Raw genomic sequence first — 6,048 nt, forward strand, 5'->3', positions numbered from 1 at the left:
GCGTTGTGCAATTGGCCTTCGCCTCGTGTGTGACGTTTGTTCTTTTTTCTCCAAGGTGTTACGATATTTTATAATGTTTGATACTTATGTGACTAAATCCATGCTACTACACTGCTAACTTCACTCTTGACTTGATACGAATTCCGGTTATTGAAACCAGGAAAGCTGTCAAAAGCATCCTGGTTCTGTTAAAAATGCTATTTTGACATAAGGCCCGGGATTTAATCCTTTGAAATGGCCATAATAGCTGATAAGCGTACGATGTGTAACGGTACATGAATTTGACGGAGAAACCTTCTTTATATAGTGACAAACAATCTGCCTTCGTCCGCAAAATGTTTTCCTGTTTAATTATTTTTTGTCTTTTCAGAAGTGTTCTACTGTTGAATATACCTTCTGCAAGACTGACGTCACATCCTCTGAAAATGCACCTTTTATAATTAATTGACTGGATGCTGAAGAGTCAAACGGGAGTTGTTCAATCAGTATTTTACTGTCACCCTTGCCGCTATTTGACTAGAATTATCCAAAACATAACATCGATCAATGTTTCTTGTTTTTGTTTTCGGAAACTCCATCCATTTTTTTGTCAACATGGTGATTTAAATCTGTGTGAAAAGACTTAATACTGTAGACAAGCCACTCATAGATTTGGATGCTCTTCCTGCTCTCCGAGTATGTTATCACCATCTTCTCTTTGTATCTCAGGCGTTTCTTTCTCAAAGCAGTCGCTTGCAACCTTGAAAGACACTGCAAGCTGGTTCTGAAATGATCCGGTGCTCTTAAAACTTTAAAATTGCATTGTCGTAGTACAGATGTCACACACGGTGCTGATTGGAAGAAGTAAAGCGCCTGGTTCAGTGTTAGTGATTCAAGATATTGTTCCGCATTAAAATGATGAGAGCGGTTGCTATGGAAATCACTCCCTTTTCGTTACACTTTTGAAAAACCTTTCTTGTTCCAGGATGACTGTCATATGTGCCAGGTATCAAAATAGCCAGCGCTTTGAGTAGTCCAAGTCCTGCCATTGAAACGTGTGACAGCAAAAATCCAGTTTACTGCGAAGCCTGAAAGAACTCATTCGTGACTATTGTAGGTAATTAAATGATTTTCAGGAAAAGGAAATCGTGACATTATCCTGAACAATGCAACGTAGAGAATCAGCAGACACAGACATATTTACCATGGGTCAGTGCACCGATATTGATATCCAGGACAGTTACCCTTCTGACATTTTGCCCAATCAGACACTTACACCAATGCAAACCCATTATGAAACCTAAATCCCTGACTGGTGTCCAGACAATTCCCCCACGTAGACAATATGTGAATATCCGAATATTCCTACGGTGATGTCTCAATATGACTCTCTGTTCATACTGCAGGAGCTAAGGCCAAGAAAAATAAAAGGTTTGTTTCTCATCTTGGACATATCGCAAAAATGATGCGGTGATGCGGGTAATTTCATCTCAATTTTTCTATTATTCTTCAACCAACAAGAACGCGCAAAAACATGAAAACAACATAGGAATGCACGCAGAGATAAATGCACAGCAGTGTTGCTTTAGTATTTTTGTATAGCAACAGTTCTGTGGTTTGACTTTTAGTGCAGCAATGCACAGTTTTGACAGCTTAATGTAACAGTGGCATATGTACACAGTTCTGAATGGAATGTTCGTGTCAATTATTTTGTTTACGGTTCTGTTTTACACAGCACTGTGTTATGTACTATCGTCGCGTATTTTTGCGGGTTTTTGTTTCATTTTATTTCCTTATGAGCAGAAAAAAAAAGGTTGACGCGGCCGGTCTTAATTGAGAGAATGGGAAACAAACTTTTTTTTTTCTTGGCAGGGTTTTCGGTACAACTTTCTCCTTCCGGAGAAAGATATATCTTAGGCGGAGAAAAAGGCGGGGAAAGGCCCAACAGAAGAAGGGTATACGAGGGGTCGAATGTAAAGTAACTGATCCACACTTTTCAACTCATTTTGGAGATATGACAGATGGAAAATGTATACACATTCAGATTTGCACACATAAATATATCCGTGCGACTACTACGGGGTTGAGCAAACGTTGCACTCTGTAATGTACTCGCACATTATGTCGTGCAAAGTTTGCTTTCGTCCATTATGGACCGAGAAGGGGTATATGATTTTTTTCAGTGGGATGACTATACCTCGCTCGTGCACCCTAGCATCAGATGGTGATGCCGACCAATCGCCGCCCACTGTCTCTTCTCCATATCGTCACATATACGCTGCAGGCCCACTTATAGGCAAATCTACCAAATGATATCGTCATCACTAACAAAATGTGTGCGCCTTTTCAGCCAATATACCATATATGATGCGGTTAGAGCAGTATACCTAATATTGGATGACGTAATCCACAACTCATTCAAAGATTACTGTGTTTCGCGATCCAAAATATCAACCGTGTACGTTTACCGCTTGACATCTTGTATACTTGCTAAGTCATTATCAATTTTCGTGCTCTTCATTTTTCTAAATCCCGGACGGCGAAAATACCGTCGACTGCCTGTTCTAATGAAAACATTGAAGAACAGAACAGAACAGAACAACAAACTATTGTTGACATTAAAAATCAAAATAGTGGAAATCATCAAAAGCTAGTTTCTGGTCCTTTACCATTGCGCTTGTGAGAGAGAGAGAGAGAGAGAGAGAGAGAGAGAGAGAGAGAGAGAGAGAGAGAGAGAGAGAGAGAGAGAGAGAGAGAGAGAGAGAGAGAGAGACTGTTGAACGTGGATGCGATTCCTTATATGTCCAGGAAAAATCTTCCCTTGGTCAATTGTAGTTGAGGTGGGCCCATGGAGATGTTGTTATCTGAATGGGCTTTTCTGAAGCCGATTTTGCAGGGTAAAAAGCCATCTCCCACAGTGACTAAAGTTGACTCCCTTGAAATAAGCCGCGGTCAATGGGAAAGACCCGAGATCTTCGACTGCGCGTGGGCGACAACATGTTGTTTACGTTTTGCTCGATAACATTGACGACTGAAGTCAGTCTACTGATGATGCAAATGTAATATGTCATCTTCTTCAAGAACATTTGATGACGGCATATCCATAAATACAAACACAAAAATCTAACGAAGCAGCAACACGACAAGTCCCTCGCCGCCAAAGGTAAATACATTATTACAACTGTCCGTGTTTTCTCAGCGTGCATCATACAAAATATGTCATTGCGTCGAATGATATTCACGTGCTTGCATGGGTTTGTTGAACAACAGTCAGACTTCAGTTAAAATGGATTCTGTAGCATTTTTAGTAATACTAATAGCAAGATAAAGCTTTTCGTTGTACAAATTTTCCTATGCATTTCAACGAAATATTGTTCCATATTTAAAACATACGGATGCCTTCCATTCGTTTGCGATTTAAAACGACGCCAATATATGAATGGCATTTTCTCTATGACAGGGACAAATACTGATGGTGTTTCGTCGGAACGAAACAAAACCTCTAATTCATTCTCAGTATGATTTTCTTGTTTCGGTAATCGCGATGCCTGCCATCATTAAAGAGCTCGACATTGGCACAACTGATATTTTTGAAAGTTCAGATTGAAATGTGTATCATGACATTGATATTCTTCAGCATATGTATTTTACTTGACATAGGACGTTAGATAGAAGGCAATTGTGTATACTTTGTTAACCGTTCACTAATACTTTCATATCATACACGCATGCATCATGGATGCATTATGGATGCACGCATACATTCATACATATATACATACATACATGTAAATACATACGTACGTACGTATGCATACATACATACATACATACATACATACATACATACATACATACATACACACACACATGCATGCATGCATGCATGCATGCATGCATACATACATACATACATACATACATACATACATACATACATACATACATACATACATACATACATACACACACACACACACACACACACACACACAATACATACATACATACATACATACATACATACATACATACATACATACATACATACATACATACATACATACATACATACATACATACATATCAAATTTAATGCATGAAACCAAGGTATCGGCAGAATCGATGTTTTGTGACTGGAAATATCTCTTTTCGTACACTCTTGGTCATATCATATTCTCTAACCAGTAATTCATCCAAATTACAATTAAATTGGAAAAGGATATGTTGTAATTTACCGTTTCCAAACACTCAATTTACTTCAAAGCTACTTCAGTATTCATTAGCAGTGACATACTCAGATAAAAAGGTTAATTCTCCAGCAGACATAGAAAATATGAGGCAAATATATCAGTTTTGATGATAATAACGGAATACCATTAAAACAAGAATCTGATGTAAAAAAGATAACAAATTTGCACAATCTTGCTTCAAGCCTTCTTTGCATTGTCTGTTTACCGTGTATGTATTATTATAGCTAAGGGTTCAATCAGAATTTCTGAGCAAGTAAATGGGAGCTGAGGGGTCATTGAAATACGCACGCGAGGCACGGTGGGGGGGGGGGGCTCTTCAAAATCTCTTAAATATCGGGGAAGTTCCTCCGACCACTCAAGACCGAGTGACGGCTCCCTCAATAATGGCCAAAAAATGTTGAAAGCAAACGCCTACAAAGAATATATGGAAGAAAATACCTTGTCTCTGGATTTTAATTATATCGATCCATAATGGAAAAGGAAAGTCGTTCATTGTTACAGTTATCAGTCTATCCGTTGCCTTCAGTGAGGTAATAATCACAAGTCTATGAGTGTAGAATTGAATTTGTATTATTTCAACAACTAACTTGTTTCACGGGTGTCAGTGTACGACTAATCATTTCAATACAATAGCCGCTAAAAATGCCGTATATTCTGGGAGCTATACAATATGTATGCCATGCCGTGCAAATAAGCACAGTCCCCCTGCACTGTGAATCCAAGGTATACACTATAAAATGTTTTCAAGTGAACTACGCGGAACTGCACGACAATATCTTAAAGGTATCCTGTCACCTGTTCCAATTTTGCCACAGTTACCATGGAAAGAGAAAATCTAACCAATCACAGATTTTAAGCGGGTGGCCGCTTTTTAAAAACAGCGCCCTCCCATGGGCATTTTGAATACCAAGGAACGCCCCTTTGATCATATACGGGTATATTTAGATTACAGATGACTGTATACCTTTAAACCCCGAATTCCCAGAATTTATCGCCGAATTATGACTTTCCCGCGCGGTCCATCATATTGTAGACGCGATGCTGCATAGAATGTTGCAATTAGCCAAATCAGACAATTGTTTGGCACAAAATAAAGACAAACACTGAACTTACCTGCGTCGACTCGGATACCTGGCATTACTTCGACAGATATTGACACTGGTGAAGATATATGTCTATCCCCAATCCTTGAAACCACAGAAGCTTGTCTATCTACAGATGCTTGTGATTTCAGAGCAAACGGCAAACATATGCCTCCTGAACCAGTCTGTATCCGGTATCACACAAATTCAAAAGAATATAAATTTTCGTTGCATGATAGGAAACGGTGGCTTTGGAGACATATTAACCCAGCAAGTCGACTGGGCAAAATATGGTATTCGATAGCGTTGGAGAGAGAATAAATTAGACTCCGCGTTCTGCTGACGATACCCTGCATTGACGTCATCAAAATAATTTGCCATTTCTCATCGAGGTTACGAACCTTCATTGACGTTATACCGAGGTATTGTGTGCATGGATTTTCCATGAAAATTGCTTTTTATCGGCTTTGTCGACGATGGCTCGGCTAGTTTGTGTACAGGCCATTGTGTCCCAATCTCTGGGGGCGTAGACTCAATTATGAGATTTCTCGCGCCCAGGTTACGTGTCCCACCTGTTGTCTTGGTGACAGATGCCTGCACCAAATTCAACCACCCGAATAAATTAGTTGTTAAAATGTCTTTGAAAATTTCAATATGGTTCCCGTCCAGATTGATTCATGTTTGTGAACGTTTAATATTCATCAACAATGTAGCATATGCAAAGATGTGAAACG

At 39.2% G+C, this 6,048-nt stretch overlaps 1 protein-coding gene across 1 annotated transcript in view; it reads right to left on the reverse strand.

Annotated features, from left to right (window-relative positions):
• The window catches only part of LOC139122961 (uncharacterized), a 22,854-nt gene extending 17,076 nt beyond the window's left edge, over window positions 1-5,778 (reverse strand). The window contains exon 1 of the mRNA XM_070688882.1: window positions 5,346-5,778. The gene's annotated coding sequence lies outside the window, so the exon portion shown is untranslated. The remainder of the gene's footprint in view (window positions 1-5,345) is intronic.
• Between the last annotated feature and the right edge of the window lie 270 nt (window positions 5,779-6,048).

This window comes from Ptychodera flava, chromosome 22 (assembly GCF_041260155.1).
Source record: "Ptychodera flava strain L36383 chromosome 22, AS_Pfla_20210202, whole genome shotgun sequence".
NCBI lineage: Eukaryota > Metazoa > Hemichordata > Enteropneusta > Ptychoderidae > Ptychodera > Ptychodera flava.